This window comes from Lepisosteus platostomus, chromosome 7 (genome assembly GCF_059453375.1).
Source record: "Lepisosteus platostomus isolate fLepPlt1 chromosome 7, fLepPlt1.hap1, whole genome shotgun sequence".
Classification (NCBI taxonomy): Eukaryota; Metazoa; Chordata; class Actinopteri; order Semionotiformes; family Lepisosteidae; genus Lepisosteus; species Lepisosteus platostomus.
In genome coordinates this window covers 58209987-58237032 of record NC_142617.1, presented here as the reverse complement: position 1 = coordinate 58237032, position 27046 = coordinate 58209987, and the positions used below count along the sequence as shown (strand labels likewise).

Here is a 27046-nt window from a genome sequence, read left to right as displayed (position 1 = left end):
AGCTGTGTTTTTCTTCAGATGGTAGGCTGTCTAGTTCTGCCAGCCTGCTGCAAGACTTGTTCCTTCATTCTGTTAGACCTCTGAACCTGCGCTTCGTCAATGCTCGACCCCGGAGCCTTGCTTCTGGCCTCCTTGGCTGGGGAACATGGAAGCTAAGCTGAGAGAGGAACAGGAGGACAGCACACCACAGCTCTGGATGTGCTCCAGACAGCAGTTTACTTCCTTCCCAGACTTGAATGAAGGATTCCCTCACCTACTACAGCAAACACAAGAACACTGTCTACCGAGCTGGAAATTCAGGCCGAGGCGGGAAGACGTTTTCCAGTAAACGGAGACACAGATTACAGCCTATAAATCGTGGTGAACCTAAGTAAAGCCCATCTCACCAAGGAAACTGAGCAGCTTTAAAGGGGAACTGCAGTCCCAATTTCTCAGACCGTTTATTAAACCTCACCTACAAAATTAATTAGATGACCGTATCTCAGAATTTGTCAAATTAAGCACAAAGTCATGAACTTTGTGAAAGAGCTGTATGATCAACATGTTCTTAAGGATGAGAATGAGAGTTTTCGCGAATTGTGATGTGAAGCAGCCCCTACTGCTCATTAGTTTCCATAATGGCTAATGTACTGTGATGTACGAGCGAATAAGTACAGGTTGTGCAGGGGACATTTCGCCCCAGAAAAGAGTTAACAAGTAAGTTGTATTTGTCGGCAAAACCGCCTCGAAGTCGAGAGCAGTATTTCTATTGGAGTAAAAGAGATGGATTCACAAGCCTGCTTGTTTGCAATGTAATAGAGCCGCTTCACCTCACCAATAGTGTTGTTGCCTCGTTCTGAATCACAGACAATGACGGCAGTATGGCGCTGCGCAGACCTGGAAATTTCACCTATTTTGTGATGTCCATTGGAGCTTTTCCACATCACTGTGTACAGTTTACTTTCGTTGTGGTCAGTGCTGATTCTTTCTAGATTTGAATTATAAAAGTAGCTTTGCAGTTCCCCTTTAAGGTGCAATACAATACACAATACTCTAACACAATTTAAACCTAACCATGGGCCTAACCCATACTTCACTTATTTTAACTCTAATACTGTATAGTTACTGATTTATTTGCATTTGTGAAAGAACTGTTAATAAATTAAATATCAGTGAGGAAAGAACACTAAAGACTTCACCTTGTTCTTTTTAGTTAGGGTTACATTCTGTTCTGTTACATAGAGAATTCACTGGGGCATACTCCTACAAGATGTGTTATGTGGTATTAATTTGAATCTATAGATTTAATTCTTTAGATTAAATTTAAAGAGAAAAACAATACAAATGAGGCTGTAATTACAGGGAATAGTGCCCTTTTGTCCTTAACATTGAAAAAAAGACAGCTAAATGTGCTGCAAAATATTATCTAAAAGACCATTAAGTGTTATTTTGAGGAAGTATTACCTTACTGAATTTGTCAAACTACTAACATGCAGCCCTAACTTTTGAGTCTAACTTTGAAATAATTCACCTGAATTATTTCATCATGTGTGATGGGAAAGGTAGCTATGATTATTATATTGATTGATTATATTTATTATGATTATATTCTTCCTACTTATCATATGTATTATATTTATATATGCCTAAGGGTTTTACAGACAATTAGTTCTGTGTCTAGGGTTATTTAGCAAACAGGTTATTCAACAAGAATTGGCAGTAGACATTGTAATTTATAGTATCAAATATATTCCTAATAGTAAATTTGTGAGTATACAGGTGCATATATATTTAATGTGTATCGGTACTAGGCTTTATGGTCAAACACATACTGCTATTGAAACTCAAAAGTTGGTTTCCTGATGATCTGAAAGGGTCTGGGTCATTTTCGAAGTAAAGCAGTGCTGTATTAACATGAGACAGTAGATGGCAGTGTCTCTATTCTCTTGAGTATGACCCTGCACAGTGCTTAGAAACTGCTGAAGACTGCCAAGCTGAAGACTCACAACCAAACCATAACGTCATACTCCCAAAGCCTGTAAACTGACACAGGTATCGATTGAAATACCTCTCATGAGTACTAAGATCATTTGTTGATCTGCTGCCTCCTGCTCTGTAATCAGTTCTAGTTGATCTGGGACACGGTGAAAGGGAGTCATTCAGGGCGCATGGCACTGTGCCTGCTGCTGTTATCGGCATGTGAATGGCTAGCTGTCACCACCAACAGGATTGCTATATACCGGAGAGTTGGATGACAGAGGCTCAGCTTCCACATCTCTGTCTTTCAACTACGATGATCAGTTATGACTTTGAAACACATTAGATGGAAAAAGGTGGCCGTGCAGTTTTACAGCAGCTGGCACAGTATATGTTCAATCAGGACACTGCACAGAGGAGGGGTGAGGCCTCCTGATGGCCCAGATGGTGGGTTCAAACCCTGGGAGGTTTTCTGTTGTTGTGCTCTTGAAGAATATACTGCAGTCAGAATACTGCAGTACAATCCCAGGCCCTGTGCAGAAGTACAGAAGTATCAGTATTAACTGATTAATCAATCTATCTATCCAGGAGCAGGAAGAAGTTAATTCTGTGCAGCAAATTAACTCTGTTTTGTTCCTTTGCAGCTCTAAAGCTGTCGCAGCTTCCTGCTCTTACCTAATCATGTCCAACTGACATCTCATTTGTCTCTCAGTCTGAGGCTGGAGATCTGCATGCCTGGCGCTGGCAGGCGTCGGGAAGTGTCCCAGCTGCAGTGTGGTGCGAGCCGTGCAGAGAGCTCCGGAAAGCTCCGTCTTCAGCGCTGGGAGTCAATAACACGGCACAGAGCCTGTCGATTGTGCTGAGTCTGCTGGTTTCGGCTTGTACGTGGGCAGAGCGCGGCTGACAAGACATATGCACGGAATCAGCGCTCCTTGGTATTTGAGGAAGCCCTACGGTACCTCGTTATCATTCAGTCCCTGCCTCGACTGCATCAAGAAACTCCAGCTCCCTCTTCTCCCTACATCACGCAGACCTTCAACACCAAAGGAGATACACTAGTGGGGAATATATCCTATATGATGATAACGAAGGTAAAGCAGATTCTGTATTCATTGTTAAACATTTTCAAAATAGCTTTGGAGTTCTGATGACTGTGTGCTTAAATGATAGCTTTGTTTTTTCAGAAAAAACGTTCTCACTGGATTGCAGGCTGATGCCTTGAAACACCAAGCCACAAACTTTCCTAAAGAGCTCTGTGTATGAACCACATATTCTCATAATCTGCAAAACAAACTATGGAATACAATTTTAATTCAATTGGCAGAGATCTCTGTTTTGCAAGTCAAATTCTTTTGTTTCAAACTATAGAAAAAACATACTTCATGTACAACTCTGAAAGTCCTTATCTACAGAGAATCCCCACACGTCCCCCCTTTCTTCAACCACGCTTCGACAGACAGCATTGGTGACTCCAAAGCTTGGTGAAAGTTTTTGTTTCTGAATTCTGTCTTGAGTGGCATTGCTGTGGGATTGATCTGTGACATTTCCAGAGCCAGTACCAGAAATATATCCCTCTAGGTGAGCATCGGGCATGGGGGATAACACTAAAATATGAATGATATTAGCAAAGCTAAGCAAGACAGCTCTGTCTTTTCACTGAGCTCTTTTGCATACAAACAGGTCCCCAGACATCTTAATAGGAGGTTTCATTGTATTATCAGTTGTTTGTTAAATTAATTCAACTTCAATAAATGATCATTAGTCAAATGAATGGTACAAATTGAAGTGCTAAGACCTTATGCTGTTGTTTGCTATCATTTGTGCAGAAGAAGATAATCCCTTTAACTGGGTTTTAAAAAAAGTGTCTGTCTGAATAAGCCATTCCTTCCCATTGCAGTGTTAAAGATTGCCAAAAAACATGATGCACTGTGTCAGGAGCCTGCAAGCTCAGAATTGATTTGACCTGGATTCCTTCAATGCATGTAAACTCAGCATTGATGCAGAAGCTCAAATATATACGAACATAAATCCCCTGTGCTTGTGTTTTATAAGCAGTATGTAAAATGATGATATCCATGCATAGAGTCCACTAGGATTTGTCCTGTCTTTTCCTAATGTCCTTTTAAAACAGTCCCCTTCTAGTACAGTTTTGGTGCAGCCATAATTAAAGGTTAATGGATGTATGCAATAATTTATAGCTCACGGCCTGTAGTACTTTCAGCACCTGCTTGTTACACATCACTTTCTGAATCCTTAATAGCTGCTGAAGAACTACCTACTGTAGCAAATTAAAGTGAGCCCCTTCCCACGCTGCAGAGGAATGGGTAACGTGTGCGGAGAATCATATGGCCAAAGGCAATTTCTTGCTTTTGTTTACAACTAGGAAAAAAGCAGCGATAAGAGTTATACATGAAGGACATGTTACGGAGCGTCTTTCAGGACCCTGTGCAGAGGACACAATCCGGAAGGGAGTGAACACACACAGGGGGGAGACGAGGAACTGGGCTGGTAGAGGAACCGGGGGGGCGTGACGAAGGTGCTCCGGGGGGGCGTGGTTCAGGCGAACAGTCCAAAAGGAAGTCCGGTCAAGCGAAGGTCCAGAGCCGGGTGATAAATCCAAGACGAACAAAAAGTTAAAAGCCGAAGCGGGGGGTGGAGAAAGGAGGAACGGAACGGAACCAGGCGCTCCAGGTCCCGGGCTCGGGCTCGGGCTCGGCTGGTTCACGACACCTAGGAGGCGAATACCACCCGAGCCGCGGACGTAGGGCGACTCCGTTTGAGGGAAGCGTCCGTGTCCCAATGCAGAGCCCGGAACAGCCCCCCCCCCGTGTCTCAGCTGTGAGTCTAAATTACAACTATTTCATTGTGCAAATGTATGTGTTCATTGCTGTTAACGAAAAGTACAATTATTTTTACAATAGTATACAAAGCTAAAACATAATTAATTCCATAATTATTGGATCCTAAATAGTTAGGAAATATTTTATACATAAATAAGGCCTACTTCAACTGCAAATGCAACAGTAACAACAACAATAAGATGATGATGATGATGATTAATAATAACGGCAGGATACATGGTCCCTGAGAGATCGCTGTTCTCTGCTGGAGGCCCTGGACAAGCCTGGGGACAGGGGCGGAGGGCTGTGTTTCAGTGCTGGGGGGCATGAGTCTGTGAGGAACACATACCGTCACTCTAATTGAGAATGCTGGAGCACTAGGCATTCAGCAAGCGGCTCTGTGGTACCGGAGGAATGCCAGGAGCCCCAAGGGAGCATCCCCACCCGTTGGCTGGGTGGCTGTGGCTGTCACCAGGGTGCAGCCCTGCACTGAGGACACCCTGGACAGGTCCAGGTGATAACCTGACAAGAGCACTGTCTCCAACACAGCACACACCTCAAGTCTTCGGCATCCATTAACCTGGATCATTCCCACAGATGGGACTGAATATCGGGTAAACTAATTCATAGCAAAACATAATATGTGTCAATCTGATCATAGAACATTGATTTTTTTTCTGGAAGAAAGCATCTCATGTGGAATAATTTCAGCATGTGCAACAACAAAATCATCTTTCCTTCCTTTCTGTAACCTTTATATTGCTTGTCAAGCCACGGCGCGGCTCTGAGACTGTAGGTGTTGGTCTGGAGCACAGGCCAGGCTCTGATCTAGACACCGTGAGTTGAGCCTGCATGACCAGGGCTCCCCAGGGCGGCAGAGCAGGGGTAGGACTCTTCACCCATCCAGCAAATTGCGGAACCTGTGTCTTCCAGGCACTTGGAGTGATGTCAGCTGGAAATGCCGGCACCCTCAGTAGGCGCTAACGTCCTGGCACACGGCTCTACAGGTAGGATTGCCAGGGGAGTGTGTCTCGGCACTGAAAATGTCAATGAAATTATCTTGAAATAGTTGTTCATTCCAGATGTTTTGAGTACACAGTAATAAAAAAATGGATCAGCAATTGCCACATTATAAAATGGAAATACAATAGTTGATTTACCTCTAAACCATGAACACTCAAGCGAGCAGCCTGGTGTAAATGTTTACTAAAAGGGAGCTTGATCAGCCTGCAAAGAAGAGTCAAAATAAACTACTTTACAATCCCATCTCTCTCTTTGAAGAAGCACTTAAAATGCCATCCATTTTCCCTGGATAGACTTTATGACTGCTGCTCTGCACTAACGGGTATTAATCCCCCCTAACCTAGAAAGGGGATGAGGCTGGGGCCGTGTGCCCAGATGCAGGAGGCCTGGCGCGTCAGCGTCTGCGCTGGGCCGGCAGGTGCTGTGTGCAGTCTGTTAGTCATCACAGTTCCACCCCCGCAGCTGTGTAAAGGACAGGACAATGGGCCACCCCTCCACCCTCTGCACCTGGCCACTTCCCTAGTTGCTAGGTTGTTCAATAAGGACTGTGCCATTTCTCCCACGCACAGCGATTGTCTTTCAGCATGCCTGACGTATTTCTAGGGCAATAACTGCCTGATAGCACCAGGTCATAACAATTAGTAGCAGCACAGAGCTCATATTGAAATGAGCAGCTCAGACACAGGTAGTTTAATTGTCACAAAAAAGAGCAGGCAAATGAGGTACTGTGGGAAACCTGTGTAATTCCACTGGGTTTTTTTGGGTGGTGTTAGGATGGAGTGGACTAAAGTGTAGTACAGCCAGTCACAATTGACAAGATGGGAGCCATTGTGGCTCCTTATAACTATCATAGAAGAACTGGTAGTCTTAAGTTACTGTCAAACCTTTATTATATCTTGACAAAGAAGAGATTAAAAGGCACGTCTATGAAATAATACCTGCACAATGAAATTGCTCACTGTTCAGTGCAGGGACACTAGAAAGCAAAATATCCAACTATGTATTTCAAATTTAAATAAAAAAGGAAGTATATCTGTAGTCCAACTCTGTCCTGTGTGAAGATGTATACAATTGACCATTTTGCATTATTTTTAAAATATATGGAATAGTTTATGGGGCATCAACAGCTATCTCCTGCATTTATTTTTTGTTATTTTAATGCTCAATATATAAGCAATAGAATTAGATTAATGATGTTCAGGTATATCAGTGCATTTATGTAGAAGGTGCCTTTATCTGACAGGCAGGTATTTATTTATTCTCCTTATTAAATCTTCAAGAATAACATAAAAGAAAATGTGTTTGTATGGGATTAACTTTCCATTTGGTCAGTTAATGGATCACCTTATTATTATATTTAGTTTTCAGTGCAACAGAAGAAACAAGTTAAAGAACCAGACTTTTTCTACATTTCATTCATATTTTAAGAATTGATTGAATTAAAAGAGCATCCCAGCCTTGGACAGGTTTTCAAACTACAGACGCCTGCTGGAATAGAATTTCGGGAAACAATCAGGGAAATGTTAAAAGGACCATTTCAAGAATAGCTTTAATCCCCGAAGACGTGCAACACTGGAGTCACTCCGAGCACAAGGGCCCTGGTGAGTGGTGTCCGGCTCCTCTGTGACATGCAGAGGTGACTAGAACTTGCTGGGCAAGCCGATGGACGAGGCAGTGAATAGAAAGAAAGGCCTGTCCGCCCCTCCCCCAGCTCCCCAGTTAGAGTGATCATTTCTGCCAGAGCGGATGAGTGGTGTGCAAGGAGACCAGCGGAGATTAATGGGAGAGGCTGCTTGTCCAATCTGCCAGGGGGGATTTGCTGAGGTCACAGCACTGCTGCCCCCTCCCTCCGTTCACCAGATCACCACACGGCACGCCTGGGAGGATTAGAGCCAGGCCTGTCCTTTCAACTGGAACTCACACAAGCAAGTCCTCATGCACCAGGTTACCGTACAGCACCAGAGTCAAGGAAAGAGAGAGAGACATAAATACATCATCAGCTATACATGCACACATTGAACTGTTCTGAATTTGGGGCTACAGGTAAATACCTGCTGTAATTTGTTACAACATGTATGAATTGCTTAAATTGTACAAAAATACAGAACAGGACATGGAAATTATGCATGCACTATACTGTACCTAATTTCAAGGATGATCACTGCTTCAGTATTTTTCCAGACACAGTAAATTATGAGATATTATGATTCATGTCCCTACTAAGCAGAGCTTTCCTGCAATTACACATCAGAAATTGGGTGTGAACAGGGCAGAAAATACTTCATGAAAGGGTCGCTCACCATTTTGTACAACAGATGGATTAATCATCTTACAAGCAGTGTGTTTAACAATGAAAAAGTGGACCTGTATACAGGAGAAGTTGATCTGGCTGAAATGTAAACTAATGTCTGTTAAGCAACCTGACCTTGGAAACAAAATGTACTCAGGTATATTATGACTTGTTTACAACTTTTGTGGCATTTTTCCTGACCAGCAAAAGTATAAGCACAGCAGCATCAGTACTGTAAGGTGCCCTAGAGGGCAGGCTAGCCCACCGCATGACACAACATGCCTGGACTCTGGTCGGCTGCCACCCTGCTGGGTGGTTTCAAGGGATCTGTGATAATCCCTACATTCTCGTGCCTTCCTGCCCCATGCTTCTGGCTCCTGGGCTCCACTTCTCTGAGCAGACTATGAGTAGACCATGAGTTTCAGGTCACACTGAGCCTTCTGTCTGTGCTTGGGTGCTCCACATATTGAGAGAGAGACATCCAACTTCTTCAAAAACCATCCAACCTTTCTGAAGGCCTTAGACTAGGTTCAGCCTCAGAGCTGTGTTGCACGGTATGAACGCAGTGAACACAGTGAACATTGCTGTGCCATTTCTGGGAGGGAAGCAGAGCAGCAGAGGAGGAACCTCACAAGCCTTGGCCCCTGATTTGGACGAACGAGCTATTAAGAGACATTTAAACCTATTTAACAAGCCACCCAGGCGAAACCTGGTGTGTCAATTAGCTTTGTTTATTTCCCTCCAGTCCTGCTTGGCAAGGTCTGTGTTCATAAAATATTTATTGCGGACATTAAAGTGTGTGAATGGGAGGCTTGGTGGACGGGGGGGGGCAGAGCTGGAGTGTAGAGAAAAGTGTTTGATCTATATTTAGGCGATGGCTCTGCTGGGGTGGAGCTAATCCTCTTTGCGCTAGAATTATCTGGCCTTGGGATTAGGGGGCTTTGCCTCTGTGCAAGACATCTACTCTCCCAGATGATACGTCGTACCAGGCCACACCAAATGGCTGAGTTTGGGGTGGGATGAGGGGATTGTAGACGTATTTTTTTTCAGATCAAGAGAGGGTGTCCACAGCTTTCTTGGTATTGATTAACTGAGAAAGTGTTCACAACTTTGTTAGCCTTTCAAAACCAGTAACTAAAATCACTCAGGTGTGATTTCAGGCCAGTTCTTGTTTTCCCAACAGCTTCAGTACGTCAGGTAGATTCTCAAACACACAGGGCAGTTTCAGAGCACAGGATAATATTTACCAGTCGTAGTTTTCAAAGCATAGTATTCGCAGGACACAATGTAAATTCAGAAGACAGAGGGAAAATTCAAAGAGAATTTGTGTGTTTTGGAACAAATGAGGGAATAGAAAGGAAGAGGTAAAGGTTCATTTCTTGCAGAAAGGGAAAGCACTTGAATGTCTTCAATCAAATGAGAGCATGTCTGCTTTGTCAGTCAATTTAAACTTAAATGCCTTTAATGGCATGCATTATAAGCAGAGCAACATTCATAAAAACCACAAAAAATAAAAATATTAAAAATCAGTTTGCAATAAGTAACCTTCAAGGCAGTGGTGTGGAGTCTAGGTTAGGGCTATGGGTGACAGGTTTATAGTCAGACACTTGACCAAGGTGCTTTGTTCTGACTGCATCAGTAAATGCCCTGCTGTAGAAATGTGTCTCCAGGATGTCACTGTGAATGAAAACTTGTTCTTACTTGTACCAGGGAAGAATATAAAAACTAGGAAATAAGCGTATAGTAGAGCAAATCTGAAAGATACAAACCTTAATAGAAACACAAAAGCATAAGTAAAAAACATATTTCTCCAGGGTTTGAAAACAGTCATGGACTCAGAACTACAGGAAACTGTAGTGTGTACATTAACGTTTTTGGGGATCTAGTAATGGTAAGTAACTTAAAATCAAGTCAAAGTTGTAAGTCGTAACCCACGTAGACAATTTTTATTTGCAACCTTACATCAGTTGATCCATGAGAAAAGAATCGCAGTTTCTCGGCGTCAGATACCAAAAGGCCAGACCTAATACAGGAAATATTGACTGAAGGGCAATGTTAACAGCCGACCTCTGGCATTGAAATGGAGCCATCTGGTCACGTGGGTGCTGAAAGTGTTATTTATTAAAGGTGACATTCAATGTAAATTACGAATGGACAATTGCGGTGTCTCTCCAGCCCATATGTCAATTTTTAACTCAGGCGGGCTGACATCTGTTCCTCGCTTTCTACCGGTCATGAGAGAAGCACCACCACTCTGACAGAGCCTGTCAGGAACTTGCTTATTCATCTGAGTCAATAAATAACAAAACCCCCTCTGAATCTGTTAACAACAGGTAAAGCAGGCAATGGGCTACGCCTGTGAGACAAAAACAATACTAAGACTATAAGAAAACCAATGGGACAATAATTACTGTATATGCACCATCTGAAGCAGACAGTCCTCAATGACTGTTTCTAAAAAATCTGGATTATAGAAAGCACGAACTGGGATTACAAAGCCTGAGAGCTTCAGTGATGTGCTTGCTTTGTACAGCCATTTGCATCACACAGTTGAAAGAAAACATCTGAATGACTAAACACTTTATTGCTGAATGTAAAACTCCAATGGAAAGCACTTGATGAGTAAAAAGCATTGGCTTCCTTAATTAGCCTACTAATCCTCCAAATATATTCAGATGCAATTCAGCTTTGCATTTGGGAGCAGGGATACTTTTTTAAATCCAGGTTACTTGTGGAGCAGAGATACAGTACTCTGAGGACATAGTTAGCAGAGGCAACAGAATACCTCAACAGATTGCAGAAGTGAACATCAAAAACATAATCAATCACAGATTTCAGCCTCCCTCGATGCTTTCATGTGCTTTTTTGCCACCAGTTTTCCGGAGCGAGGTGTTCTCCCTGTACTGTGAGCCATTCCCAGACCCCCTCTCCGTCACACCCCACCAATCCGGCGTCCCGAAGAGTGGCAAGCGAATCCGCCCCCTCCCCCCCTCTCCCGGGGAAGAGAGCAGCCCTGGTGCCCGAGCAGCGCGACGCGGCACTGCGTGGGCAGCAGGCTCTAGCGAGAGGAGAAACAAGCGTGGCAGCGCAGTCTTGCCACATCAAGACGTGGACGAGACGAAGCTCACCGCATGGCAGCCTCTGCGATGGGTCTGCAGCTCTCTCTCTCCAGTGGAGAAGAGTGCGAGCTGTACTGTAATTCTATTTTACTGTGCGAGATCTTAACACAGAAGAGATCTCACATATGGATAAGATCAGCTTTGCCACTGACCAGTAATATGCGCATGAAGTAACGTCATGCAGAAAACAGAGAGCACTTACGCACAGCAGCATCTGGAGGTTTTGATTAGGGGAACTATAGAGGGCATGAAGTGTTCTGAAAAAGGTTTCAGTTTAAGAATAAAAGTTTTAAAGTAAATCCCGAGGTTGAGGCTTTTTCATTGTGCTTTTGCTTTGCAAAAGATGGTTTTACTGGCTGTTGCCCTTCTTGGTGTAATTGCCCATCAATGAATGTGCGCTTGGTGCTTTGAAGGACTGAGATGCATTAGAAACTGTAGAACTTCTATGGGTCTGAAAAGGTGAAACATTGTGATAAGTTGTGCCTTTGCATTCCCAGCTGTTTCTGGCTTTCAGAGTATAAAGTGAAAGGGTGGATCCCTCCTGCTTACTGTAGGATTCCCTTTTCTTCTTCTGCGCCACACTGCACAGAAACAGCACACAGCACACAGCACACAGCACACTGCACAAGGTGTCAGCTGATATTCACCTGCGCTGCGTGGCTTCAGGTCCCCTAGGGCAGACTCTTGCAAAAGCACACCAGCCCTGAGCCCTGCCTCCCTGCTAGCAAGGTGAGCTCTCTTCTCTCGTGTTGAGTGTTGAGCCTCTTCAATTTCCTGTTTTGCTTAAAAGTCAACACATCTGTCTTATTAGGCAGCCCCCCCCCGCCCCCCCCCCCCCCCCCCAAAAAAAAACCACCCCACCCCCTCCCATCTGTTCTGCTCTCACTTCCTCGCAGGCTGCCTCCCTCTTCCACTCTCCCATTCACACACGCACTCGCGCCTCACGCAGCCCCTCCCGCTGCAAGAGCTTGTTGCTAGTAAGCTCGGATGGACTCTACCATTTCCACTGGCACACAGAGGCTCCGAGCTCCTCCCGGGATGAGCTGGGAGGACCGAAAGGTTGGATCCTAATCTCCTGCTTTGCAGCTTAGCTGGCTGCTGGAGTAACTCACACGGCCGACTGTCTGCATCTCTCTCTGGACCCCCAGCCCCCAGCCAGCCACCAGCCTTCTCTGTGTTTGGAGAGGAAAAAGATTGGCACCAGGGGAATGCCAATTCCGGTAAGAACATCATTTCTCTGGTTGGTTGTTTTGATGTTTGCTTATTCTTTGCAAGCTTTTGTAAACTATCCTGACATCTCCGTTGCTGTTTGCCAACTGGTTTCTTGTGTACGAGGTGGTTTTGAGTATCTTTTATTAGTTAACTGCCTTTAGAGGAACGTGTTTTGTTTTCAAAAGAGGATTGTCTTTGAATTGCATCCTTAAGTTTTTAAAATATTAAACAGGACCAATTAATCTTACTCCCTCAGTTTCTGATCATTAACCATTTTTTAGCAGCTAAAACAGAGTAGATTTCTATGCTTTTCATAGTCTTTAACAAGTATTTCTAAAGGATGATAATAACATCTTAGTTTACATTCAAATAAGAAAGCTTTTAAAATGATAAATTAAACAATCCTTCAGTCTTGTGAAGGGTAGGGCAATATGGACTAATTTTCTTCGAGGAATTGGAATAATATGACGGAATGCTAGTGCAGGATTTCAAGAGTTTCGATGCACATTGACAGGAAAGTTATAGAGGATGAGATTCAGGAACACTTCTGCCCAGGGGTTGGTCAGCCACTATGTATGACAAGAAATTGAGCCTTATTATTTAAATGAACATATAACATTTGGCAAAATCCAAAAATGTGTACTTCTCTTGTCAGGGAATTCTGCTGATGAGTTGAAATGCAGATTATATTGCTGTGCTACACTGGACTCCTTCTTTCATGTGCAATGCAGGGAGTGGGGGGAGTTTTAACTGCATCTGCGGTGAGATAGAGGCCATGCATTATTTATGTGTAACAAATCTCTCATAGATGCAAAATATTAATGCACTTTGTACTGCAATTTGGTTGTTAATCTAGGCTTGCTTGTACATCGCTGAAATGCTGAAGTGTAAACTCAGTGGCCATAGTGCCTATTGCTTGCTGGACTCCTTGCAGCCCATTGCATTGCAGAGACACCAGCTGGGAGAGGTGGTTCAGTGCTCCTTGCTCTCTCTGCAAAGCCAGCCAAGGCAGGCGACCCAGGGACAGCAGTGTGATTACAGTCCGATCGTCCCTCAGAGACAGAATACTCGGCTTGTGACGCGGTGCTGTTGGGACTAGTGCAATCTTCACAGAACATAGAATGGGGGATCCGCATTTGGAATACACTAAAATATTTGAAGACTTTACTTTGAAGGATAGACAAATACCAAGAGCTTCTAGTCTAACCCTCTTTGGCACAACCAACTAATTAACTGTCCGGTAGGCTATATCAGTCACATCATTAAAGAGCTGGTCACACCAAAGATAAGCACTGGAACAGCTTGACAGCTCCAGTATACAGAATCTTCAACACTCAAAAACTTTAAAAGACTAACAGAAACACAGAATTATCTTGCATACAGACATATTTTTCATGATACATTTTTTGTTAGATTCAGTCCATAGCTGTGTTATTTTGTCTTTGCTCTACAAATGGGAAATCCTATAATCATAGCCTTATAGAGAGGTTAGGGGACTGTGTCAACCTGGATAGTAGAGTAACCCTTCTAAACCTTCCTTTTAAACTCATTTTCTGCTGAGAAATCCTGTTCCTTTATCCTTCCTATTCTAAACACATTGTAATCAATCATTAAAGCAATCATCAGTCTTTTAAAGTATCTATTCATAGCACCTTTATCTGAAAATACATCACTTAGCCAGATTGCAGGTCAGTACTGCATGGACAAAGCAAGTAACCTAAAAAACTATTAAAATTGAAATAAGAGAATAAGATATTTGGATGAAACGGATTCCATCCAATATATTTTCAGTTTTAAAGTTCTTGCTTCTAAATCTACAGTAAACAAGAAAATGTAATGACAGATCTAGGCTTATTTAAAAAATGAAGTATGATGTACAAGAAGAGCAAAGATCAGTAATACATTTGTGAGCAAATACTGCAATTGTAAAAACATAGATAGAGGGATACATCAAAGAAAAGCTATTAAAAAAGTGAGCTTTAAATCAAATATTGGCTTTACTAAGAATAACCTCATTTATACAGTAAATGTTCAATGCAATTCCTATTTAAATAAGCTCTACCAGAAAATATTAACTATTCTGATAAGAACCAAATGACGTGGTGGATACAGTGTGTGAGTGAGTAAGACAGTACTGCTACCTGTACCAGAAGTAGCACTTTAAGTCTAATGTCTGAAGGTCAGCCTTTGGTGGAATGTCTACTGCACCAGAAAAAATAACCGAAAAAAAAGAGTATTTTGCCCAGTCATCAATTAGGATTTATATTACAAGTTATCCATCCAAAATCAGAAAGTCACTCATTCCTGAGTTATACATACTCTTCATCGATTTTGTTCATGCAGTAAATTCTGCTTTGACTGGTCTGCTTTTCTGTTTATAACTGCATTTCATTTTCATTTATTGGTCTCACAGCAGGTTTACTGCATGTGATGTCAGAGTACATAAATTCAGGGGGAACATGTCACATACCTGAATGCCACAATGAGGAAATGCTTCAGGAGTATTTTTAAATTACTAAAACTGCCATCAAATTCACTAATTATTAAATAATTGTTTAATTCTATGTTGCTAAACATAAAACACTACTTTGTTGCCATGGAATCACTTGATGATCTAAACAGACAACTATAGTGCCATGTAGAGGAGGGTGGTACAATGCCGCTTCTCATGTTTATCATCACATTTTCAATTACATTGATTTGTGGGTGCAGATGTGAACAAATCCTCCCACCCAGCATGGGAAAGCAGTTCGTTCTGACTGGGGGTCGCAGAAGAACAGTGCACCAGGTGGGGCTGAGCACGTGACTGAAGCATCACACAGAGGCGGATAATAGTATTTAAAATGTTTAATTTCACTTGTAGCCACATTCCTCCTAGGACCTTTTTTTTCTAACTACTCAGTCAAAGTTAATCGAATTTCCAGTCTAAATAAACAGCCACTTTGGGCCATTTTCACTTTCATTGTCGCAGCTGAAATGAACTGCTTACATCTCAGTTACCTCAAAACAAACATGCATCTCCAGCAAGAACCAGGTGTCTGCATCAGAAGCACAGACCTGGACATTTTAATAGCACTATGTTCACGTACACTGTTGTATTTCTGGAAGTGTCTGTTAACTAACATTTACACAGAGCACTGGGGATGGTAGAATCCACAGTAAAGACAAGCAAAACAATTCCTTCCACCCCTGAAGTGTTATTTTGTTTCAGTCTTTGGAGTACTGCGGTTGATGGAGGAACAAAGAAAAATCTCTTTGAAGAAAGAAGTTCAGAGGACTCTTTTGTCCTGCTGTCTCAGCAAAGATGGAGTGTTCTATTACTTTAAAGAGCAAGCAGCAGCAATTTTATGGAACCATGTAAAGGCACTGTCCAAAGGACAGTAGATCAGTTCTTTCAGATCAGGCCTTGGAAACAGTCCTAAATTTTCTCCAAGAGATGGTCCTGCCCTCACACTAGAGGATCGCTGTTCAGTCTTCTGACAAACATATAGGTTTCCATGTGTACAGATCAGTGACACTCATTAGGCAACTCCGACATGGCACTGCTATGCTGCAAATGTTGATATTGGCAGTTCATCAGTTTATGCTTTTTATACACTCAGTCATGAAGTTTGAAAAATTCTCATTTGTTTTGTTAATTTAATACTGGAAAATCTAGTGGAAAGAATTATATTTAAAGTTCCCTGCTTATTTTCCAGTTAAAAATCTTAAACTGTCATGAAATTGGAAGCCATGTTTCCAATAATAATATTGGAGCAACAGGGGAATTGATTGTTAAGCAAAGTATTGATTGAAAAAGCTACCAGCAACAGCTGTCAGATGTAAAAGCATTGTGAGGGAAATAAAACCACCTCATATTCTGAACATATCACCTGTGATGGAATTGTATTATCCCCTGTGAAGGAAAAAAATAACACAAAGGTATGTACAGTATATTCAAATATACAGTACAATAGGAAATAGGACATTGCACTTTGAATTCTGGAAATGAATAAGAGTGGATGTTTTAGGGGTGATCTAAATTACATTTAAATGCCACCAAATTTGTTACTTTAAACTTTAAACTACTTATTAGTCCCCTCTTCTGGAAAAAAAAACAAATCTCACACACAAACTGTCATTTGCACAATAATGTCAGGTGTGCTAGCAAAGGGTCAAATCACCACAGAAATCTGAGATTATGCCCTGTTCAAAAAACCTGAATCCACACTTTATTTTGCAGCATTCTAATAAAAGCTATGTGGATTGTGGAATGACATCACCACCATACTTCAATTAGACTGCCATTTTCTGACCATGCAAGTCTTTAAAAGACTTCTGCCTTAAATCACTGCATCAGTAATTTACTCTTCTACAGTAGATTGTTTTAGGGCTGATCTATGCTATTCTGCTGGCACTCGAAGTAAATGTGTACCCTTCAGCTACAGAATAGTTTTGATGCCATAGAAACACACTGTGTTATACACACAGACCACTGAACTTACTCATGAGACTTTCTCTGACAACAATATGAAAAAAAAAATGTAATATAATCCTTTAAACGGGGCATTTTCTTTGCAGCATTCTAGTTTGTGAAGAAATAAAAACAAGTGTAGTAATTTGACAGAAAACACATTTAAATCTTTTACTCTTTAAGCCACAGTTGCTCTCTCTGAAAACTCTGTTTGTACTCTGTAGTTTGCGGACATCTTTAAAGTCTGATTATCTGGCGATGTGTGCAGCATTAAGCTTTATTCTGTATGTCTTTGCACTGTAGAGTGCTCCACACAGGAGGAAGAGTTTCTTAAATATCCCATTGAATGTGAGATACAAAAGAACTGCCTTCTGCACACCCGCCCCATTTCTAGTGCTGGGAGGTAAATTCAAATGAAAAAAGATACCCCAGCAATTGTCCAGTAGTACTGCCAGTGTATCAAGGAGAAATAGGAAAAAATAAGCTGCCTGTCTAAGGGTCAACAGAATGTAGTACCTGATATTTTGAATTCCCTAGTTATTCATCCATATTAAAATAGAGTTTTTTTTTAGAATACTTGGCACAGTCTTCCTCTGCTGTATACTGTAGCTAACGCTTTATAAGAAATAAAATGAAAAAAAAAGACAAATAGATTAGGGGAAAACAAAAAATAGCAAATACACAAAAAAATCCAAAATGAGATCTTCTAAAAACCCAGGGTCATTTTATATTTTAAATCCAGTAAAGGTTTGAATCCAGAGCTTAATAAACAGCCAAGACAGATAAACACTTCATGAAACAAAGATCAGAATCCCTTGCACATGTATGAATGACTGACACTAGTGTTCCTGGCTTTCCAAAGACCCAGAAAGACAAACAGGCAACAGTGAGTAAAGTCCACAGCTGCCAGGGCTGAATTCACTTAACCAAGAACTACAGAGGCACAGCTACAGCACAGCGCTCTTAAACCTCAAGTCTGGTTCTCATTGGAAAACGCAAATCACACAATAGTGTCTTGTTCTGGATACAGAGGGTTTGGTAGGTCAGGCGCTGTCCTGTATGTCTGTCATCATAAAAACTACCAGCTCATAGTCTTCTCTTTGGAGAGGATGACATAATGTCCAGGGACTAAAGAACAGACAATTATATTACATATTATACATAACAAGTAACGAGTGTCAACTTCCTGACAGCTTCAGTGGCCTGCTTATTATTAATCACCAAGACTTCGATAGTACAGAGCCTCAAGTGGACTCTGCTGTCACTAAAGTGTCAACCTGCAGACTACAAAGGAATATTAACTGGAATTTTTAAAATACCAACTTCAAAACACAGGGCTAAAATGAAATGAAAATGAAGACAGGGCTAAAAAAAGGTGAACAAAACATGGACTTGTTGTCACAAGAGTTAGGCCTCTTTCCTAATGTGTCTGCAAAAACTAATACAAGTAATAAACTTACTTGAACAGATAGATACTTGTTTTTAAAGCTCTTTCAGAAAGTTCTCCTTTTTGTCTTGGTTAAGAATAACTGTGGAAATCTACCAGTGCCAATCTGTTGTGCAGTTACTAAATTGGTTATTATTTATACACTGCTAAATAGACAGCCAATTACACCCAGATGTTTTGAATCACAAGCATTACTTAAGCTACATTTAACTCTTGCACACACTTCTTGCGTTTTTGTGGACAGTGTTCCTTCTGATTAAACAAAACAAAAATGTTAAAACTAAACTAACCAGAAAAACAGAAGTAAAAGAAAACGTGTATAAGTGTCTCTCCATACCCTTTTCAACTGAACAAGAAAACAACCTTAGACAAAAGGAAAGAAAATATGTCATTTTTAAAGCAATTCCCCTCCAGCTTCTCTTAACCATTTCCCATTACTGCAATCCCCAGTTTCATTGCCCCCCCCCCAGTCTGTCTGGCATCCTACCAGTTCCAAGGGTTCAGTTAGAAGGCGTCCTACAGTTTTTAATGTCTGCCATTCCTCCTGCCACCATCCCCAGCATCCAAAAGAGCCACAGTTTCCTTCCTCTTGGTCCCGGCTGCTCCTGATGCCATCTCTGCCCCAGGTCTGTCAGGCGTCCAACTTGCAACCCAGTCAGCAGCCATCCTACAGCCGTCAATGTCTGCCCTCTCTTTTCAGCACAATGTAAAGGCTGCAGTAAATGGTAGTCCTTAACTGAAGTTCGGAAGAGATAACAAAAGACAAAGCCAATCTCACCCATATGTTTTAAATCATTACCGACTTTCATATATATCTCTCTCTTGCTTACACCTGTTCTTCAATTTTTGCTGCATTCATCTCACCTCCACCACATCTTCACTTCTGCAGCTCCTCCTTGGTTAAAACCTCTCTCTGAATGGGGTTTGAGCCTCCTCGCCCTGCAGCCAGCCTGCCTCTGAACCAAGCAGGTTAAGCCAAAACGTTTTATACTTTAATAATCAGTAAACATTCACAAAGCATCTGATTCTTGGATGTTGTTATTCCTAATGAATTTTGAATTCTTTACAGAGGACATTACCAGAGAAATGCACAGACTCCCATTATCCTGATAATTGTGTGGGGGATAAGAAGGTTCAGGTACACTCTGCAAACCACTACAGTAATAGAGGCTAAAGCATTTCAAAATGAATGGTACTCTTTCAAACATTTAACGCAAACAAGCAAGTACAGGACAACAAGATCCCTCTACAAAATAAAAGGCTTTATAATTTGTTATGTGAGAGTTTGGGTCATTCACAGTGGTGCAAAGTTTTAACCTCTTTAAAGTTTACGGTTTTTAGACCATTGGAGTGGAGAGAGGAGGGCAGGCAGCATATCCTGTTCATTTTGTTTCTAGTAGGTTATTGATCCGTAGACCATGACCAACCACATTTTGAAGATGTCTTCAGCATCATGGCTGGGCAGCACGTTCCTCCACGACAGGCAGTACCATTCAGGCCTTTGATTCATGACATATAAACACAGATTTTAAGACATGAAAAAACTGACATTCAGTTCTAATATGGCCTCCTGTAATGTTACTTTTGAACTGTTTCTGATAAATACATTTTGACAGTGTGAGACAGGTGTGGGGTAGAGACTGACTGGGAATGCATCAGTTTACAATTGCATTAATAACATGAAATAGAATTTTATAGTCACCCCTCACTCCCCCAAGAGTATAATCAAAACGTTTTTTATTAATTTGTATTCGCAAGAATATTTTATCTGCTCATTTCTGCATTATATAGTGAACTAAACATTTTTATAAAACAAGGATACAGGGAAGCATTAAAAATGATTGTGTGTGCAAAAGACCATTCCCATCTTGGTATTATTTTTTACAAATGTTATGTGCATTGAAAAGGTTCTGAAACAAAAAGTGCAGCAAATACCTGGATTGGAGTATGAGACTGCCTTGTGATTGCTGTATATAAGCAATGAATGACCCTCAATCTTCCCCTGCTGTACACCCATTTTAATCTGTATGCGCTTGTTAATGTGCTACACCCTTCATCTACAAGACAGACTCAAAGCAAGCACATCTGTTAAAAAAATCTGTTGCCTCTGTGCAAAATGTATTTAATTTGATAATGCTGAAAATCAACCTCTCTCTCTTAGATGAAATTATTTCCAAAATTAACTGCCATGAGGGAATGGATAAACTCACTCATTTTTCGATATCCAGTAATTACTGCAATTCCAATAAGCAGTTGTTGCGTTCAGTTAGTGGACTCTGTAATGATGCAAGTGTCTGCACAACCCCAGAGACGGTCAATATGACTAATATACTTTGAATGATAGGTACCTTCTTGAATACCACTCAACCATGACAAAACACAGGAAGGGAGACAAATATGTTCTTATGGGTCCTGATTTACATCTTTCAGATTCAGCCTTCACATCCATACAACACTCTATTGTCCAGCTGTTATTGGGATATGTATACTGTAGTTTGGCTTTGTTTTCAAAGCTAGCTACAGCACAGTATACTTCCTGTATTTCTAAACTCAGCAGTTCATTATCATGCTGTGTGAATTCATATTGATCTCTGCATTTGTTCCAATGTTTATACCCCTATTGTTAAAACAGAGCTGAGAGAAAGAAACAATAATTAAAAACGTAATGTGTGCTCAGTGTCCTCTGGCATGTTGCATCAAATAGAGTTTTGCTCAGTGGCTGAGTGGCTGACCCCTTCTATTTAGCAGTTATTTCAGTTTGTATTTATCTCTGGCTGCGGTGGTATGCTCTTGATTATTTGTAGCATGTGTCATGGCAGAGCTCCTACAGTGGGAAATGAAAGTGAATAGTGAAACCGTGGAACTGGATGGCTCGATTTATATCTATCTGCGAACTACCACAGCGATGTGATTAGTGCTTCAGATTGGATTTTATCACAGCCAAACACACAATTATTACCATGACCATCTAATCTTTTTCAAGGGGTGACCTTACATATTTCTTATTTTGAATCTGTATCATTCCTTCTGAAAGAAAATCAACAGAGCCAGAATGAACTGTCTGGAAATACAGAAAAATGCTCCTAAGAAGTAGCCAGCAGGTTTATGATTTTTTGACCCTGTCTCTACTCCTTGGTTAAATAAGAAAAGGGTCTGCTAAAAGTTAGCATGCCTTCCTACTCATAATCAGGATTTTTCTAAAGGGAGAAGCTTTCAGCCTTCTATCTACCCATCCACTTTCGAACCGCTTCATTCAGGCCGGGGAGCCTGTCCAAGCAAGCAATGGTGCAAGGCAGGGAAAACACCTGTCCATCACAGGGAACACACACACACACACACACACACACACACACACACACACACACACACACACATCAGGACCACTTTTCCCAGAAGCCAGTTAACTTACCATGTATGTCTTTGGACTGTGGGAGGAAACCAGAGCGCCCAAAGAAAACCCAGGGAACAGGGGGAGACCATGCAAACTCCACACAGACAGCACCCCAGGCCCAGAATTGAACCCTGGACCCCAGCTGTGCAAGACAGCAATGCTGAACACTTTGCCATCATGTTGCCCACTTTTAATCTTACAGACAATAAAACAAGTTTAAATTTCACATTTAAAACAGAGCTGTTATGCCTTGCAACATTTCTAGTAATATTTCTAAAAATGTGAACACGCTAATTGTGTTTTCCTGAGGAGAGCAGCAGACTTCCAAACTGTTCCACTCCCATTTTTCTATTCCCAGATGCAAAGGGAGATAAAGCTTTTGATGTGCTCGGGCAGATTTTCACTTTACACTTCTTGAGGTCTAGAGGCAGACTCCCTCAACCACTGTACACAAAGTGGAGAACATTATATACAGTAAATGGCCAATTAACGGTAGAGTCAATTCTAACATAGGAGGGAGGCCTTCTTATATAAAAGGAATTAGGCAGGACTCACCTCTCTGGCCAGGCAGGTTAGAAGATTGTGCCTAGCAGGGAATGGATTCCAAAACAATTCAATCAATCAACTTTTATTTGGCCTAGAACCCTTTGTAGCAAGTTGATTCAAAGCACTTGAATAGTAATGAGCATGTTAATAAGTGCATGACAAATGAATCAATTCGTTTCTACTGCAGCATTCTAGTAAGTGAGCTATCTGGATATACACATACTGTACAGTACGTATTCATAGTCAACAAAGAGGCAGACAAGACAGGCTGAATGGCCTCTGTGAAAGTCACACTAAGAACGTGCAACAAGTTTTGGTGGGATTCTGTTGGTCTTTTGTCAACACCAAATTTTCATTAGAGGAAGGAGATTCACTTTTGCAGCTTCAGCAGAATAATAAATGTCCCACATTTATTTTGAATGAAATATTTTGCATATACTAAATACACCTACTGGAAAATCTTACTAAAATAAAAATGTTAATATATATGGTTGTTTTCATGACATCATGAATACAAATCCTCAACACACAACCAGACTCATAGAGCGGCAGGTTTTAAAGTGCAGTGATGGTTTTACTTGTCTGCTGATTTTGATCCCACTGTGATGTTTAATGGATAAGCTTCACAGGAGTGTGCACAGTACAGTGTATTCAGTTTAAATACATCCTGGGCTGTGATTTGAATGGAATGGAGATGGCAAGAGCTCACTTAATCCAAGTGACAGAATGCCCAGAGTATGCAAATCTGGGTTTACTAAGAAGCCAGAGGGCAAGGTACTTTGATCAGAAATAAACAGTATATAAACTTTCTGTTGACTTTTTTGATTCTTTAATAAGATAAAACCACAGTTCTAGAAATCAGTGTAGTATTTCATAGTAACTGATGTACTGAAGTTATCTATGACTCAGAGCTGTAACTATAAATGTAATGATGAGTGGGCTTGTATATGTTTGTATGTGTTGTATAACCACATTGTTTTGTGCAATGCTCAGTTTCTTCTCAGATTTTGTGTACATTTCTTAAAATGTTGCTCTCTGTATAAAATAAGTTTCTTTACTGACTTCACATAAGCGTAAAATTTCATTCTGACGTACCAGATGTTTAAATCTGCTTATTCTAGTTTCAATAGTAATTAGGACATTTTGCAACACTAATGATACCTTTAGGCAAGAAATTGTTCTGCTTCAGAATGAAATCCAAATTTCAAAGTACTTTTTTACAATATATTCCTGATACAATTAGATTATAATAATTATTTAATAATGATTTTTTTAAAGCCTCCATTTAATATTTGTTTTCAAGGCAAATATTCTATTCTTGCTGCATTGTTGTGTAACCAGCATTCTAATAATGTAGAGTAATTCCAACCCCTGCACGTGCACAGGTATTACTAAAGCACAGTGTGCAGCAATCCGTCTCTGTGAACTATCTACTCCTCAGCCAATTTGCACCATGGGGTAATCAGGCAGCACATAAAAGACGTGAGTTTTTAATACAGTTAAACAGAAAAAAACATAGTAAAGCGTCTGATATAATTGTTTTAAGGAAAATCTCTTTAACCCACTCTAAGAACCAGAGAATGATTTTGCCAGCCCATTGGGAGTGACAATAACTTTGTTTTCATCACAGGCAATAAAAACCAGGATCCTGGTCATCTTTCTCTTCTGTCTGATTTTATCACCATTATTAAGCCCCAGGAGCAGTACACAGCGACCCTTTATCAGCCCTTAGAAAAAAATGGAAGGATACGCTGACAGGGAATCATGATTTTCTTTCCTGAAACAGTAATCGAGCTTTGGGCAGCGGGCAGAATGAAATTTCCGCAGTATTAGGGAGGATTAAAATGAAGCTCTCATCTGTTATGACGACGGGCGATTTCTGCAGATTTCTGTGCTCTCAGCGCAGAATAAACAGCCCCTGCTCTGTCTGCTGAACCTATGAAGATGAGTGCTCTTCATCACCATAATCTTTCTTTTGAACAGGCAGGAGGCTGTGCAGAAGTTACTTAGACACCTCCTGGTTGTCATAGAAGGGAAAAAAAACAAAGAGTTTTTTTCTTTATGATTAGGAGCAATAACAATTTGGTAGAATGGGATCTTCACATTAAGACAGCATATTTAAGTAGACCAATTTTTTTCAAACAGTGGAATGACAACACTGAGTCCTGTTGCTGTTGCTTTAGACTTTGCATAAAAAGGCCCACTGCCAGGCTAACGATGACTGAAACTGCTGTGAGTTCTAGTGTCCATATCAGGACTGTGGCAAACTTTACTGTATTCTGATCATGGTCACAGGCAGCAGGATGGAGATGTGAGATGAGCACCACTGCTGCCTTGCCTTGGGGGGTCAATGCTGATAGCCATATTCTCAGAGGGAATCGCGCTACTGTAGATTACCCCTGCAGCACAGCACCAGATGACAGCTCAGTAAAGGAGGAGGAGAGCAGAGTGATAAAGGGCTATCTTGCTTGCAGGCACCACGTTTCTTGTATTGTTAGCTCAAGCTTTCAAGCCAAGCAGGCTCTCAAGGTAAAGTGTGACTGCATCTCTTGCAATTCAGGGCTACTTCATCTGATGGACACAAACTGCAATTAGTGTTCACCTTTACTATGCAGCTGTACAATGATGTTTTAAAACTACAGGTACATCAGCTTTATCACCACGTTCAAACTGCAGGGTTTCACCCATGCCAGTACACATCTCTTGATTTTGTTCCAGACTTGCTCTTGACACCCTATTGTGTTTTTCATTAGAGGAAGGAGTTTAAAGGGACGTTTTACAGGAACAGTTTTAGAGGAGGAAAAGCTCAGTTATGTCTGTCTTTTTCAGGTTAAAGAGTGTGATATTGTAATCCACCTAAAGCATTACATATAATGCACAGAACAATTATTTTATTGACAAATATTGATATTTTGTGGGTGATAGAAATTTATAGGAGCTTTGAAAAATGTGTTTTAGTTAAAACAGTCCAAGAAATGTTATCTTCTATCCAATGATAAAGAACATCTGGAATTAGAAATGATGGTGAAACACAAAAGACATTTTTTAACTCTTGACAAGAGAAAACAATAAAAATTGTAGTGACAAAAATAACTGTCTAAACTGAAATGGAAAGAACTGGACACAGACATCCCTTACAATATTATCCAAACATTTATACGACATCATAGGCACACATTCAGGCATAAACAAACAGAAGTCAATTTCTAACGTAAATTTATTTGTTTTGTTTTAGATGCATATCGTAACTCATTATAAATTAAGATTTACACATCAACTTGATATTTTGTTTTCCTGTAGTCTATAAATAGTACATAGAGAGAATTCTATTTATTACAGTATATACAGAATTCTAAGCACCTTTGTAAGCATATGGGAGGCCTGAACAAAACGGGTTTAGAAACCATTAGTGAACGATGACCCAGATTCTTCTTTGTAAAACTGCAGTGCCTTGTCCCAGGACTAAAGCACCCAGGGACTGAACATAAATAACCCAGATACAGTTGTTGCATTACTCAGACCTCCCTTAATAAATGACATGCCATTTTTACAAAAGGAAATGGTGCAGTATAATAGATGCAGTTGAACTGCTAAATAATCCAAAAGTCATCAGTAAAGACTAGCCGTGTCCACACTTACCACAATTTCCACAAAGCAATTTACATAGTTTGCCATCTGTGTGTTTCATTAACAGAATGACAAGAACACGAAAACGGCATAGTGATCTGACCATGAATCAGACCCTGATAGGCTAATCAGATTGGAAGACAAACCTGACTATCTCCAGCCAAGTCCACAAGAGGAATATGCATAGCAAACAACTGTTGTCTTTCAAACATTCTACTGAGGACTACATTCAGCTGGCAAGTTTACCTCAGCAAATCTTTCAACTGGGCCCAACACTTTACTGAGCAGGCTGTAGTATAAATATTGGGAATAAACAATGGTTGGAGCATTTATTCCGTTGTTCTTATTTAAAAGAACCTACAACTAATTTGTAGTTCAAGTATGATTTCTTTCTCCTTTTCAAGCAATGCCAGCTATGCTAGAACAGTATCTGATCATTACCATTAGCCTCACTTTGGTGCACTGCCATACACTGCAAGGCCTGTTCCAACAGACACAGGGTTTTTTTTGTAACAAAAACAACCCTTCGAGATCCCTAATGGCAAGCTTTGTCTGTGCTAGAGACACTGACATCCCCCCAGGGGATTGTGAACAGGGCTGATGGATATTTCAATCTACAATCCCATCACTCTGCTCTGGTGGATTAAAATCATGACGAAGGCAGGCATCAGCGTGCTCTAATGAGGTCTTGCCTGGGCCTGTGTGGAGAATGGATTACCCACAGATGAAAGGAAACCTGCATTACCAGGGCTAAGGCAGAGGGACATGGGCACCATGTGCATGTACAGAAATACCCACACCAAAGAATATGCAATTTCCTTCACTTAAATGTGAGCAAGCGATGCTCATGCTAATCTTAAAATGCAGAATGATGGCTTTGGTGTAGTTCCAGAATCCACCTGTATAAAGGGTAGTTTTTTTGCAGTAGAAAAATGTTGATACTCTTGATGGAATTTGATTTAAATTCAATTCTGAATTGAGCATGATTAATCGAAGCAGAAGCTCTATAAATTAAAATGTTATTTTATTGCTACAGTATGTAGGAAACATTTGCAAAAATATGCACTCACACACCCAATAGTAACAAAACCTGTCAGTATTCTGTCTTTGATTCACTTGACAGAGGTCCCTGTGAATGAGGA

At 40.9% G+C, this 27046-nt stretch overlaps 1 protein-coding gene across 3 annotated transcripts in view; it reads left to right on the top strand.

Annotated features, from left to right (window-relative positions):
* The first annotated feature begins 2910 nt into the window (after window positions 1–2910).
* LOC148659322 (synaptic vesicle glycoprotein 2B-like) overlaps window positions 2911–27046 on the top strand; it is a 57377-nt gene continuing 33241 nt past the window's right edge. The window contains exons 1-2 of one of the 3 annotated variants that reach the window (XM_088641436.1): window positions 2935–3047; window positions 12315–12448. The gene's annotated coding sequence lies outside the window, so the exon portion shown is untranslated. Of the gene's footprint in view, window positions 3048–12132; window positions 12449–27046 lie in introns of those variants that run through there. The other 2 variants (XM_088641437.1, XM_088641435.1) reach the window with 2 other exon arrangements.